General features: G+C 42.6%; 1 long non-coding RNA gene across 1 annotated transcript in view; it reads right to left on the bottom strand.

Moving 5' to 3' along the window:
- Positions 1-14,070, bottom strand: part of LOC109529259 (uncharacterized) — a 44,145-nt gene extending 30,075 nt beyond the window's left edge. The window contains exon 1 of the long non-coding RNA XR_002170807.1: positions 13,568-14,070. This is a non-coding gene — a long non-coding RNA (uncharacterized LOC109529259). The remainder of the gene's footprint in view (positions 1-13,567) is intronic.
- Between the last annotated feature and the right edge of the window lie 1,911 nt (positions 14,071-15,981).

Here is a 15,981-nt window from a genome sequence, read left to right as displayed (position 1 = left end):
AGCGCCGCGCGCGTGAGTGTGGGTGTGTGTGGGTGTGTGTGTGTGTGTGTGTGTGTGTGTGTGTGTGTGTGTGTGTGTGTGTGTGTGTGTGTGTAGTCACTGATGGTGTACTGGTACACTCGCCTGACTTGTGTGCGAAAAATGTGGGATCGGTCCACACTCGGTGTCGGTGCGGATGTGGGTGTGAATGGTTCTTTGTCTCTATATGTGCCCTGCAACTGACTGGCAACCAGTTCAGAGTGTAGTCTGTGAAGCGGTTTGTTACTGTCATGATTTGGTTTGGGACCAACAGGTGGCACTGTAGGGCTCTCCCTGCAGCTGCACACCTGTTGGTCATTATGTAATTAGTGTTTTAAAAAGACTCCCAGCCCGAACACTCGGTGTCGGGTCATTGTTTCTTTGTGCTACTGTCATGTTTGTTTGCTGTCATGTTTGTTTCAGTCATGTTTTGGTCAGTGTTATGTTTTATCTTCAGTCATGTGTTTTGTTTGATACTTTGGACTTTGTTTGTTTTGGATTTCGTTTTCTCTGAGTTTCAATACACTTCTTCAAATACACCCTGCTCCTCCCTCTTGCCTGCTTTTTGGGTCCACCACCACCTCGCATCGTGACAGTTACAGCTGCAGCGGTTGTGAAAGCTCTAGAAGCTATATAAATACAGCTGTATTGTATTGCATTGTATTCACGTTAGCGCAGCTCCTTCAAGTGGATGCATAATGCAACCACAGCCACAATTGTAGCTTCTATTCTATGAGCTTTATAATGTGGTGCGCCCTATATATGAAAACAGATTTAAAATAGGCCATTCATTGAAGGTGCACCTTAAAATCCGAAGCGCCTTACAGTGTGGAAAATACAGTGTGTGTGTGTGTGTGCGCGTGTGTTACTGTCATGTATAGCGTGTACACTTGTTGCTTTGCTTAGCTTGACTTCTTCCTCAAGGTGTACACAGAAAGCCTTTTTTTTTAACCAAGGTAGTTGAATTACTCTGTACTCTGTTTCGGCCCTAAAAACAACACTTATGAGTAAGCCTGGTTTGTTAAAAAGTGATCAGTAGGAATGCCAACTGTGTCAGGCCATTGGCATCAAAGTGTACAGTCATTTATGTGTTTTAAAAACTATCTTTGAAAAGTAATCCGACGGCTCTTGCCAGCACTTAAGGTCTGCTAGCCGCTAATGCTGGAGATACCATTCAACGCTGGCAACAGACAATGTACAATACAGTGTCACCTAATTAAGTTGTCTTTTTAATTCCCTTGATCGGTGAATGAACGTTATTTCAGTACAATGTTGTGTTGTTGACATCGGCAGCAACAGTTTTTGATCGCAATATAAATGGCCCAAAAACAGTCTGGAAGACGAGTCAAAACTAGTGATGTGGGGAGCGCATATGTGAAGGGCGCACAAAGAAAATGCTCCAATGACCTAAGTGATGAGAGTTGAAGCCTCAAAACCTGCTCTACGATGTGACCGTTTCAGGAAGCGGATCGAGAAGTTCAGTTCCGGTTTAAGTGGCACTGCGATGGAGCTCTCCCATTTTGCCATGTTTTGTGTTCTGCGTGTTTGGGTAGGTTTTGTGAGCAGTTTATAATTTGCTTGTCGATTACTGTTATCACTCTTATGGAGCCACTGCGGGAGATACATTTTTCCCATGTTTGGCAACACTTTGATCTTAATACTCCGGATAAGAAAAGAAAAAAAAAAAATTACAGTTGGAATTGATAGTGTATTTTGATAGGATGAATTGTTACTCTCTAACCCAGGGGTGCCCAATGTGTCGATCGCGATCGAGCGGTAGCTCGCGGCCCCCAAGTCGATCGCGAGCGAGGGGGGAAATGGGAAAAAAAAAAAAAATTGTGTGTCTGTGTGAGTGTTATTAATATATTTTTTGTGTTTGTGCACGCTGCACCCTTAGCATCCTATCAGTCTCACTTTCAAAAAGTATTTATTTATTTATTTATTTTTAACTAAAAAAGGTCACCTTTAACCTACGGTGGTGCATGACCTGCATCACCGGAAGTTATTCACGGTCAGCAGTCTGCAATTGCAGCTTGTGATCAGAGCTGTTACACTATATATTTCATTGTTATTATTATTCTCATTCAGAGTTTGTTTCATGGACCATTCACCGAGGGCACAGGCAAAGAATGAGAAGCTAGAGGGCCGGGAGAAGCATTTTAAAACAGTACACGTGAGCTACGATCGCTAACACGCTGCAAAAGTGCATCCCATGCCTCTGCGTCGGGTCTCCACAAAGGTAGGCGGTGATTTGCTTTTCAGAAACTTTTGTATCTACTTCATTTTAGGCTGTTATGGCTGTTGCTCATCATAGCATTTGTGTCTAAGCGCGTGCGTATGCTCACGTGTGCGGTAATGAGTTGATCGCAGGAGGTTGGTTGATCAAAAAGTGGATCTTTGGTCAAAAATGGTTGGGCACCCCTGCTTTAACCTCTCTTTTGATTGTAAGGTCAAGTGCCTGTTGTGTTCCAAAGAGCTGGAAAACAACAACAACAACACTTAAAAAATGCTGAGGCATTACCGAGCACCGCAAGAGAAGATGGAGACCGGCTGTGAAAAACCTAGCACCGGTACGGGTAATAATGCTTCAAGGATAAACTGCGTGCAAATATAACCATTCGTAGAATTAGTTAAAGTGATGCTTGCCTCAACAGAGTTAGTTACATACGGTTATTACGTAAAACGGCCACCAATCACAGAGTAATCACCGAGTGACTATGTATTATCATGCGTATTTTGTTCGTGCATAGAGTATTCCTGTAAGTCTAAAACCACAGAGCACACAATTTTGATTCAATAATTCATTTTTTTATTATTGCATGATCGTATTGTCAGGAAACAGGAGTGGTGTGGATGATGCTTTGGTTTACATGGTCATCCAGGATTCCGAGCCCTTCTATATTGTGAAGGACAAGGGGTTCAAGAAGCTCATTGCTACTTTCAACCCTAATTATGTTCTCCCTACCAGACAGGTATGTATGGATGGTTCTGACAAAAAAAAAAGGCATAAGTCGAGTTTTAAAATATGTTCGCTTATATGTTTAGGCTTGGAAAGCCATGGTCGATAAGCGGTATGCGGGGTCCATGGAGAGGACGGAAGAGCTGGTGTCAACCGTGTCAGCAGTTAGCCTCACGTCCGACATGTGGACATCCATTAACAAGGATGCATACTTTGCGGTGACGGGGCATTTTATTGACACCAGCACAACTTGAACAACAGTTGTTCTGGGTGTGGTTCATTTTCCACACAGCTGAAAATCTGGCTCATGCCAAGTTCAGGCTCATGTTGGAGTGGGGCATCACTCACCGGTCTGGTGACTGACGGGGCAGCAAACATGGGTGCATGCAGCCGACAGCTTCATTTGCTCAACACAATTAGTGTAGCGAATTCATTGAATCTGATAATTAAAAAGGCTGTCGACCAAAACCCTTTACTGTCAGACATGTGCACGAATGCACGGAAATGAGTGGGATACTTTAAGAGCAGCACAACTGCAAAGGTGAGAGACTTCTTTTCAGCACAATGTTTCTGATCATAATTTTTCTTTGCTCTGGTGACACATGGTAATCACTATTATGAGCACATCTTATAGGAGCGGCCAACCCAGGTGCAGTTCCAAATGGGCCGCACACCCGTGAAGCTTCTGGTTAACGTCAGGTGGACCAGCACTTTTCTTATGCTCTGGTGGCTCCATGACATGGAGGAGCCCGTTGAAGCAGTGTTAGCTGGCTTGTGGACGAACTTAGCCCCACTCACTTTGGAGCGGCGCAACACCGTAGGGGAACCACTAAAAGTACTGGCATCCTTCAATGATGCGACAGTTGAGCTAACAGAAGAGAAGAGGGTGTCGGGCTCTAAGGTGATTCCTCTATTTTCCATGTTGTGTCGCTCACTGGACAAGCAGGAGATTGGCTTCCTATAAATGGCCCGAGTCAAGAGAAATGGTGAAGAATTTGAGACGACAAATAAGGGAGAAATTAAACACAATGCAAACAATGAGTTGACTGTCATTACCAACGCTAGTAGACCCGCCCAGTTAAAAAAAAAAAAAAAAAAAAAAAAACGGTTTCCACTGGCCCAACAGAGAAGAGGAGGCAGAGAAGAGTGTGCTGCCATTATAAGGGGCCACGATGCCATCCTCCTCTGCTCCCGCTGCCTCCTGCTCCACCCCCCCCCCCCCCCCCCCCCCCCCCCCCCCCCCCTCTCCCCCAGCCACAACAGATGCTCCTCACTGTACAAATAAACGTGCACGGTCGAATTTTATGATTGCGCTTACTTAGTGAGCCTGATTTTGTCAGTTATCATGCTTGTTTATCTCTCTGGTTAGAAAACTGTGGCATCATTTAGATATCAGTACACAGCAGACGCACACCGGTTGCACAGGTGACTCTGTGATTGAAGTGAAAAACTACCTGGGAGAACCCACTAGTTACCAGGATGATGACCCCCCTGCGATACTGGGGCGAGAAATTAAACCTTTAGCCAAATGCGTTTGGACTTGCACTAAGGTACTTGTGCATCCCCACTTCATCTTTTCCATGTGAAAGGGTTTTTTCAAAGGCCGGGGAGATTTTCTCTCTCTCTCTCTCTCTCTCTCTCTCTCTCTCTCTCTCTCTCTCTCAAAAAAAATAAACAGACTGACCCCAAAAAGAGTTAAAAACGCTTTATTTTTTAATAGAAATGAATAAGATAAAACTTTTGGTGTGAGTACATTTTTATCCATGACAGTAGAGTTTCAATTACTACATTTTCCTCCACCCATTCTATGTAATTTTCAGGTTATAATAAGTGTATTCCTAATCAAAACTGCACAAGAAAACCTATTCTTTGCATGCCAATACACTTAATGTCCAATTGGTGGCGCCAGAGGGGGTTAAACCCCATGAGTCAAACCAATTGCATGGAAAGCCTCGTTGCTTCAAGGAGCTTCATCTCACCATCACTTGTCAAAACAGCCGTTACGCCTCGACATTGTGCCGGGAACAACTTCAACATAAAAGGGTACCATGATATTGATGTCCACATATTATTTGGTGAGCTAATGTTTATTTTGAAGTCGGCTGTCTCACCGCATTGGCGGCGTGCTATCATCATGCATAGCTTGATTGTTGATTTGTTTGGCATGTCTTCTTCTTCCCGACAGTAATGGGGTTCAATCCAAATGTTTTGACATTTATAATCGAACTGAATGAAAATGTGCATGTATTGAACATTTGATTTATGCCCGTTTCCATTTGTTCATACTTTTGTGAATCTCGAGAGGAGAGGAGACGGCACCATGAGATGACGTCGTATGTTAGCGTCTCACTGCCGTAAGACACTCTGCTGACTCAACAAATGTGATCACCGACAGATTGTTGATCGAGCTTTCGTGGTTTGACAGAACTGTGGTCACTATTGTGTACCGATCACCACATAGCCCATACCGATCCGTCATGAAAAGGAGAGGGCAAAAAATTGTTACGTTGACAATACTTTAGGAGACAAGGAGACCACTCAATCGTACTCAGTCTGTATGGGAACGCACGGGCCTTCTGCATTAATGTTTGCTTCTTTTATTAATACCGGAAATATTTCTTTGTCCCCTCCCCCTAAACATACCTTACACAAGGGGTGTCACATTCATTTTTGTCACAGGCCACATTGTAGTTACGGTTTGGGCCTTGGAGGGCCGTTACAAATTTTGGGAAACCATATAAATGCTTAACCACCTCCACATATTGCATACACAGCGCACAACAAATCGATGAATAACTAGTTTTAAAAACAGATATCAAGAATAACGAGCTGTAATGTGGATTACATATGGCAATTTGAAATTTTGTTTCAGACTTTAGTAAGCATCATGAAACTTGACATGCTTGATTTGCTTTCGCAGGCCACATAAAATGATGTGGCAGGCCAGATCTGGACCCCGGGCCTTGACTTTGGCACTTGTGCCTTACACGATCGTCCGTCACTATTTTGTTTTTTTTTTTGGGGGGGGGGGGCGTAAGATGTAGTGTGCAGTCAAAACAAACGTGCTACGTGGCATCCAGCCCTGTCATTGTGTCTTTGCAAAACCTCTTTTCATTAATCGGAAAAGAGCCAGATTGATAATTACTCAAACTCGTTCTCCACAGTAACAAACCGGGACTGCTCCAACGAGATCTGCTCAGTAAAGGGGAGGCATTTAATACAATACATCGCGCAGATCGGGCAATGTGGCAACTTGTGCACGACGACCAAACTTGATTTGACCATTCACAACAACGGATGAATAGGTCGGCACCGGCATGCGCATTGATTTTACGAGCTGAGTAGTGATCTCGATGATTGGCAGAGATAGCATCCTGGTATTGAGTGATGGTTGTCGTTTTTGCAATGTAAATATGGGGATAAAGAGTGTCGTGAATAACAACGTTATTTTTGAATCGAACCGATTGTCAACTGAGAAAAGTTTTCGTCACAGCTACATCATAATCCTGCCCCAAACACAACAGTTGCTAGGTGATTGTCCGCCCAATTTTTGGAAATTCGAAAGAGGTTTGTGGATGGTAAACCACCTACTTTGTACATGATAAGCAGGCATTTGAGGCAAAAAAAAAAAACCTCAAGCATGTTTGTGAACTGAGGAATTACTCAGGACTTGTTAAAACCCTCCTTAATATATAAAAACATTTTCGATATTTTCCCTTTATTAGACTGAGTAAATGAATTAAATGAACTAAATGATTTCATTTTCAAAATGCAACTCTGAATGTTATTTTGAGTCAAATTCTTTCACCACTTCTTTCACTCTCATTTAAGGGGCTTGTCAACTACACCCATGTTTGGACTTCCTGAATAGAGCAGTCAGCGTGTGGCCAGCTGCGTCGCGTCACGTCACTAGTATGGGTGATTATATGTTTTTCGATGTATCCTTAAAACTGAACTAGAAAAACTAAGTATACACTCACAACTGCTAATGCGCACAGCTTAGAGGGAACACTGACGTAACAGTGATGTCCTATGCAGTAAAACACCAAAGTCACGGTTTTCATGGGGTCATAAGTTATTCCAAGTTAATTATTTTGATTAGAATCAACTGGTTGTGCATTCCCCAAAATACAAACTAGACACATTTCATTTTTGGCAACTTTCTAATTGTGACTTAACGGTTAAAATTGTGCCGAAACTTGGAAGCGTGTCAAGTAGGAGTGGAACGGGTTCACTGAACGATTGCAACTCGCTTCTTCTTGCTAAAAATCCAGCACATACAAAACAGTGCTGCCAGGATCCAGACCAGGAGTCATGAATTCAACCAAATCACACCGATGCCCCAGACCCTCCATTGGCTAGCAATCTACTTCCGAATCCACTACAAACTCTGCCTTCTCCACCAGTGTCTCCATGGAAATGCACCCTTAAACCTCAGCAACCTGCTCAGCCCACGCACCTCAAGAAGAAGCCTGTGGCAGCTTCTCCGACGCCCACTCCCTCTTCCAGCCCAGAAATCAGCTCACCACCATGGGAGACATGGCCTTCTACTCATCGCGACTCTGGAATGCACTCCCTGAGTCCCTGAGGGCTCCTCACTCAAAGTTTGGTAACCTTCAAAAAGGAGTTACAATTTGTTCTTTTGAAAAATGCTTGGTAGCTTTCGTTTTGGGGGAGGGGGGGGGTAAGCTTATTTTTTAACTCCCTGTGTAAACTCTGTTTTTGAGTGTTAGACTGTTTTTTTATAAACTCCCTGTCGCACTTATGAGATTTATTTGAAACAAATACATTTTAACTCTATTATTACTGTTATTATCTCTCCATTTTCTGATCCACTTTATCGTTACAAGGGTCGCGGGGGGTGCTGGAGCCTATCCAAGCTGTCATCGGGCTGTAGGCGGGGGACACCCTGAACCGGTTGCCAGCCAATCGCAGGGCACACAGAGATGAACAACCATCCACGCTCACACCTAGGGACAATGTGGAGCGTTCCATTAACCTGCCATGCATGTTTTTGGAATGTGGGAGGAAACCAGAGTACCTGGAGAACAGTCACACAGGCACAGGTGGAACATGCAAACTCCACACAGGGAGGCCAGAGCCGGAATCAAACCCTGCACCTCTGCACAGTGAGGTCAACGCGTGAACCACTGGGCACCAGACCGCCCTGTTATTATTATTATTATTGTCGTTGGGTTTTTTTTTTTTTTTTACTAAATCCACAGTTCGTTTCGTACCTCTGTTCTGTGTTCACGGTTTTCAGGTCAGTTCGATGCGCTTTGACTCTTGGGACAATCAATTATGTCTTGTATAGTAAGGTTAAAAGTACACTTTACACAGATCTGATCAGCTGGATCAGATATGCAGATATTTTGCTTTTTGCGCAAAATCAGCGATCGGTTGTAATATCATTATTTGCTGATCATTCAATGATGTTATTGATTGGATCCGCAAAAAATAAAACAGCAAAACCAATTTTGTTCACTGCAAGGACGATCAGTGGTATCAAAGGTATAATAAACCTATGTACCCGCCAGAATTTGGAGTAAATCACATATCGGTTTACAGTATAAGTCACAAGCAAATCTCAAGTTGTGCCTTCAAGTTTCATGCAAGTCCCAAGTTACTGGGGTGATGGGGGTGGTGGGGGGAACAAATCAATCAAGTCAAGTTACATTACCACAAAATTCCAGTTGTGTGAGGAATCAAAGGCACTTTAAAAAGGTATCTGGTACCTTTGACCAATCTCTTTCAGTTCCTGGCAGGCGTAACACAACCAACAGTGCATCAACAAGCAATGAAATAGGACAAAACAAGCACCAATGACTTAGCTCCATCGAATGCAACTTGGCTCGCGTTAGCACGACTGCGCAAGGTGCTTTGTATCGTATTAACTCTAAACTGAGAGTGTGACTGTGAGGAACACAGGGCTCCCTTTCTTTGAATCTTCATATGATGTGACCCATCAGCCCACAACAGTTTAAACAACCCCTGATTGGTCTGCGGGTCATTTGGTACTGGGCCGCACAGAAAGAATAAATAACTTACATTACTTCAGTTTCATTCATTTCGGAATCTCAAAGATGTTTTATTTCAGAATCTGAAAGATATTTTATTTTCAAAAAATTACTGGATTCTCTGTGACATCCTACAGTATGTCACATGATAGGTTACTGCTAAAATGAAACCGAGGAGCTAGCAAAATGAGTAAAAAACAAACGTCTTTGCAAAGTTTCTTTGGGAAGGGAAAAAGGCCCAGCCAGGAGACAGAAGAGGAGCCAACGACTTTCAAGAAAAAGAAGATTACATTTCATAAACAGTATTAGGATTTCCGACATAAAAATACAGATTTATCTCAATGTAAGATTCCCATGCACCAAGCCCACTCTGCATAATATGCGGTGATGGTAAGTCGTATTTTTCATGCACTTTATGTTTGTGGTGTATCTTATTTTGAAGGCACATTGAAACGTTAACATAGCGACCAGAGGGTGTTGCGGCCAGATAGGACGTTCCTTATGTCATGATTCGTGTTTATTATTGTGTTTAGAAAATACCACAGTTTTCATGCAGGTCATATCATATTATTTTGTTGAATTTAAAGGCCGGTCCCTGAAAATATTGTCTGACATTAAACCGGTCCGTGAGGCAAAAAAGGTTGGGGACCGCTGGGTTAAACGATTTCAAAAACCATGCCATCGCTAATCCACGACTGAATTTTTTAAGCATGATTTTTTTTTTTTTTTTAGGGGAAATGACCTCAATGATGACCGCCTGTTTCGAGAAGTGGTTCACATGTCGGTGTGTGATTAATGACAGGGAAAAGAGGGTAATGGACCCGTGAAAATGTTGGGTTACGTGTCCTGCTGGAACTTGGACAATTTCCCGAGATAAATATGATGGTTTATTCATGGGGTGTGCTAAAAAAATAAAGGAACATATAATAATAATAATAATAATAATTAATACATGTAATTTTTAAAGTGTTCCCATACATACCATGTTCAGTGTGACATCACGTTGAGTGGATCTAACAAAATAACAAATCACAGATCGTGTTCCCGTATGCCATAAAATATGTTACGACCGGTAGTTGTAACTGGTCCAACTCTGATACTGGTAGTAACATATTTCACAACTTTCTACAAAGGCCAAAATGATGAATCGGCCTGCTGATTAAATCAGATGATTATTGCCCTGACGACAATGGCAAAAATCAACAGCAAACTGGCCGATTTTTGCCGACTCTTTTTCCTTTTATGTGTCCTAACAATTATATTGTTGTCGACAGATAATGATGTCATCAATTATTAGACAAATAATTATCGCATAACATTGTTCAAGAGATGTAAACCATCTCATACCACCGTTTCGTTCAATGTTTGTACATATTTTAATTAAATGCAGTCATTGAATTAATCTGTTCATCAATAAAGACATGAACCTTTCCAAGCAATGCTGTGGTGAGCATTGCAAATCATGTAGAGTTTTACACATAACCTAAAGTCACGGTTACAAAACATCCATCCATCCATTTTCTTATCCACCTTATACTCACAAGGGTCTCGGGGCATGCTGGAGCCAATCCCAGCTGTCACCGGGCAGTAGGCGGGGCACACCCTGAACCGGTTGCCAGTAATCGCAGGGCACACATAGAAGAACAACCATTTGCATTCACAATCACATGGAAAGACAATTTAGAACAGGGTGCCGAACATACGGCCCGCGGGCCGGAACCGGCCCCCAAGGAGGTTTGATCAGGCCCGCAGGATCATTTAAAGGTGAAAAAAATGCATAAAAGAGGTGGAATGAATATTTTTAATAAGGTACAATTCGTGGAGTATCCGCTAGGGGATGCACTGTTTTGATCAGAGTAGACGACAACATTGTTTGGATCAGAGAAGAAGACAACAGCAGTCTCAGTCTGTCACTGAGACAGACCCAACACAGCAGACGCTATCAAGGACATATGAATATTTTATTCTTTACACATTTAATAGCTCTCTCCTTAGTTTGTAAGGTGCAGGCAGGGATTAAATTTTGATTTTATATGCACATGTGTAAATGGTTTAAAAATTCCTTTCTTCATAAATCTCGTTTAATGTTAAAGTGCATTACTATATTTTTCAATACCAATTACTTGTTACAGTTTTGTGCCTTTGTACAATCAGTGGAATCAGTTGCAATGCATATATGTGAATGATAAAAGTACATTGCACATTTGTCTAAGGACATCTAAGGTGCTTCATGAAATGTTTTGCAAAAGAAACGTTCATTAAATTTCACAATTTTCCTAATGTTCTTGTGCTTCTTTAGACCAAAACAAAGGAAAGACATTATTTTGGTTATTTATAGCCGAGTATGGTATAATTTTAATGGTCCGGCCGTATGTGGCCCACAATGTGAAATGAGTTTGATACCCCTGATATAGAGTGTTCCCGGATACAAAACAGGACAACATAAAATCAAACAAATGTGAACATGAAACACATACAGATACTATATATGACAAGGATTAACATTCCTTATGACTTAAATAATTCAATGACTTGCGCTATGCAATACAGTTTGGGAACCGAGAGGATTTACCGTCATATGAACAATAGATAGATATGACATGCCTATGCCTACAGCTATGTTGAAGCGAGTAAGGGCAACTTTTTGCCACATTCCATGTTTGTGGGTGCCTCGTAAACAAAAATAGCAATAATGCATGTTGGGTGTTGAAGCTTTGGCAATGACAAAAAAAGTAAGAATTATGAAAATCGGCTGAAAAATTTGCAAGTTATGACTCAATTCCAATGCACATGCATTGCCTTTAAACATACATTGCCACCGCCAATGTCGCTGAGATAGGCTGCTACTGTGTGTTGTATCATGGTAGGTGAAGGGCGGTTGCTTTTGTGACAAGATAATAGCTTGCCGATCATTGACGTGACAGAAAGTGGGTCACATTTGCATTGTACTTAGTACTTAGGTCTGGGCTTGTACAGCTGCATACAAAGCTGATATACAGTATTTGCAGGGGACCATGCTTTATTCTGTTTTACTTTTTGCCATATAATTGAAGAGCATTTGTTTTGCCAACCACTATATGCCGCTGGCATGGACAGAAAAACAAAAGAATAATTTAAATAACACTTTGTAATACAATAACAATAATGGTGAATTAATAAGTAATCATCATGCTGTGAACATGTATTTTGGATACATAACTGAAATTTTGAATAGTCAATGTATATCGCACCAAAAACCATGAGCAAAAAACTGATAAACAAATCAAACCCGTAATACACACGTGCACGCACACCCACATTATACAGTAGATAGATAGATAGATATATAGATAGATGCACACACACACACACACACACACGCAGCATAGCAGCCTCATTTAGCGCAAAGAAGCTTGAGGAATCTTTCAGTGGCGTTCGCACACAACGTCTGCAGCAAGAACTGTAGTAAATATTTGATGGCTTCAGTCACCTCGCATCTAATCCATTCAATTGAAGCGTGTGTTAAGAACAAGCGGGGGCTGACTGAGCAAGAGAAGCCCCCTCTACACAACAAAGTGCTGCAAGCACTGTGATGGAAACGGCTGTTATGTTGGGCACGTAGATCGGTTCATGGGTAAACAAACACAGTGCTCGATATATGTATAAAACAATGAAAGTGCATCCTCGTAATTTCAAATTTCAACTTAGTTTGAGTTGAACCAAAACAGTCTTTGATCTCAATCATTCAGTTTGCTTGAGGATAAAATTTCTCACGTTGCCAACGCGGAGTCGTTGTAATTCTGTACTATGTAAAGTATGTAGAAAGTGAGCGGAGAAACTCTTAAGAATAATCAATTCTCGCATTCTTACGCTTTTCCGCGTTGGCCGTTGAATGAACCGAGTGCTCCGCAACGGAGGGCGGGAGTAAGATGAGAAGAGGGGCGGGGGGAGAGCCTTTGCTGAGCTCCTTTGTCCCTTGCCAGCGCCTTTCTGCCCCACAATGACAGCAGGTAAAGCGGCACGAGAAGCAGAACCCGCCACCCGCACAACATATTTCCCACTTCGTTTTTTCGACGCAATATTAACATGGACTCAACTCGCTAACTTCCTTGTGAAATTCCCGGGCGCGTGTGGTCGACCATGCCACAAACAGGGTCAGTCGCAGTCTGACATAAGGTACCGTGGAACTACAACCTTCCGCTTTATGTTCAGCCAAGACTTATTCCACTCTCTGGCAGAGAATACAAACAAAAGGAACGAAGCAAACGCCATTTGGAGCTCCTGGGTTGCTAGCACGGAGGCTCACGGGAACCAGTTTTGATTAAAAACACCTCATGCCGCTGTAATATCAGCATCCCTGCTAACCACAACCCAACAGTGGCAAAAACACACAAGCCGCACAAGGAACAACAACGCTGTGGTTTAACCGACGAGAGGATTGCTTCGACAAAAACAAGTTAAGGAAGCAAGCAAACAGACGTCAATTCGCTGCTCCAGCACGCCGCTTTTCTTTTCTTTTTCTTTTTTTTTTTTTTTTTACGCTAACAACACGTAGTGCTCGCGCATTGTGAATGTAACGTAGCAACAAACTCACCCTTTTGCTGCTCGCCCACGGTTGGTTCTCAGAAATAAAAGTACGTCTGCATGATGGTTAATCCACACTTGTCCTCGAATAACAAAAATCGCTATTTTTATGGGGTAAAAGCATCAATCGGCGCGTCGTGGACGGCGTTCTGTTCGTGTTAGGATGTAACGCCTTTTCTCTTCCAAGGGCTGCATTGTTGACATTGGTTTGCTGACGTCATGCTAGCCTCTCATTCACAAGGACCAAACGCCCCCCCCCGCCCCCCACCTCCGCACCGAAGATGATACTGCCTGCCTGCCTGCCTTTCTTGCTCTCACAAATGCACACGCTTTCACTCAGACATCACATTGTACAGTTATTGAGTCCATGTGAAGACAGACCTCGTAAAAGGGCCGCCGCTCCTGACAGGCACATCACTGCGTAGGGTACCACATGGTCTGAGAGAACCACAACGTCTTTTTTAAGCAGCATGCGCACAAATGTTACGTTTGTGCTATTGTTCATACAATAAACTGCCCAAGTAAATTAAAAACATCAATCAGTTTTCATTCGCCTTGCTGTCTCCTCTCACGGTGAAGTGACGTCACAACGCTGTTTACCGGGGTGCTTGTGCGAAGTAACTCTCGGACCTGCCTCCTCCTTGATATCAGTTTCTGTAGGAATATTTTAAGGCCAATACATATATGGAGTGATATATTTTGGAATGACATTCACAGAAATATTAACACCATGGCATGAACAGTGCCCTGTGATTGGCTGGCAACCAGTTCAGGGTGTCTCCCACCTACAGCCCGAAGACAGCTGGGTGAGGCGCCGGCACATCCGCTACCCTCGTAGGATAAAGTGGTTCAGATAATGGATTGATTGATGGATGGATGGATGGCATGAAAAGGCATTAAGAATCAGGTGCTGAGGAACGCCCCCCCCCCACCCCCCAAATAAAAAAGAACATGAACGAGGCCTGTGAGCCAGGGCCGGCCCAAGCAAATGTGGTGCCCTAGGCCAGATTTTATTTGATGCCCCCCACTGTCGATGATATACATAAACTTATAAAATTTTAAAAAACACATGCACAAAAACAATGTAATCAAAACAATGTGGGACAACAATATCATTGCAGTCTTTAGGACGAGAGGTATACCACACAACCAGCTTTCTGTACCGCCCAGACAGAGACAAAAAAGGAACAGGAGGCTTGGACAATTGGGAGCAAGAAAGTTGTAGTATCTTGTGCGTGGACTGAATTGTTTAACTGTGAGCCAAGATAACATTTAGCAGGCAACACAACTACGGTGAGTCACGAGATTGACTGGCGATGTGTGAACTTTCCCCCTGTCAGAGGACGATCTCTTACTCTACAAATATTCAAATAATCGATCTCTTACTCTACAAATATTCAAATAATCAACCATCTGTCCGAATACAACCCACAACATGTTTTAAGGTAAAATAGTTACCAATTACTCTGTACCTGAATATCGCCTGAGTCACAATGACAATTTTTGGTTTTTCAAGTCGGGACGAGCGGCATACGCAGTTCGCGACTATCCTTCTTTATGTACAAGTCATATCCTCCCTTCACTTCCTGGTCTGATTCTCATGCGCGCTATATGTTCCCGCGTACAGAAATATAAAAGATGTAAATGTTTATACAGTCTTGTTTAGCTTAGATTTCGTTACAAAAGACAGGCTTTAATTTGTTATCATAAATCACCCCTCCTCCTGAGTCCTCACAAATAAAATATGAAATTTTGGGTTTGCTTCGGGCTCGGGCCTGCAAATCAAGTTAATTATCGGGCTCGGGCCGGGTCGGGATTTAATACCCGCGGGCCGGGTCGGGTAGGCTGGATTTTTTGGCCCGATCTTACCTATAGTGTGAAGTCACCCTGATGGACAAACACATTCGGTCTGAACACAGATGCTGAGCAAGTGTCAGAGTGAATGCTCGTTTTTTTTTCAATACAGTAATTTCAATCGGATCTCTGCGGGGGACCGTGATGACTCGCTGTGATTGGCTAAGAAGCAGGAACCATATGATGTGACTTCACTTTGTTCGGACAACACAAAACTCCAATCTTTATTTGAGATTTTATGTACCGGTATGTATACAGTAATCCCTCGTTTATCGCGGTTAATGGGGACCAAAACCACCCGCGATAAACGAAAATCCGCGAAGTAGCGACTACTTAACATATACAGCAAAACCATAATTTTTTTTTTTAAGTCCGCAAAAAGTCCGCAAACGGTCCGCGAGAAGCTGCAAAACAACAGCGAGTCACATAGAGCAACGTATAAAGTACTGTACTCCATGTATATATATATATATATGTTTTTTTATATGTTTGAAAAAATCCGCGATGCACTGAAGCCACGATAAACGAACGGGATCACTGTAGTTATTATTTGAGATTTTGTGTCTGTAT

Source organism: Hippocampus comes, unplaced genomic scaffold (genome assembly GCF_001891065.2).
Source record: "Hippocampus comes isolate QL1 unplaced genomic scaffold, H_comes_QL1_v1.1 scaffold212, whole genome shotgun sequence".
NCBI lineage: Eukaryota > Metazoa > Chordata > Actinopteri > Syngnathiformes > Syngnathidae > Hippocampus > Hippocampus comes.
Note: the sequence above shows the minus strand (reverse complement) of the source record. Positions and strands in the feature narration are given on the sequence as shown.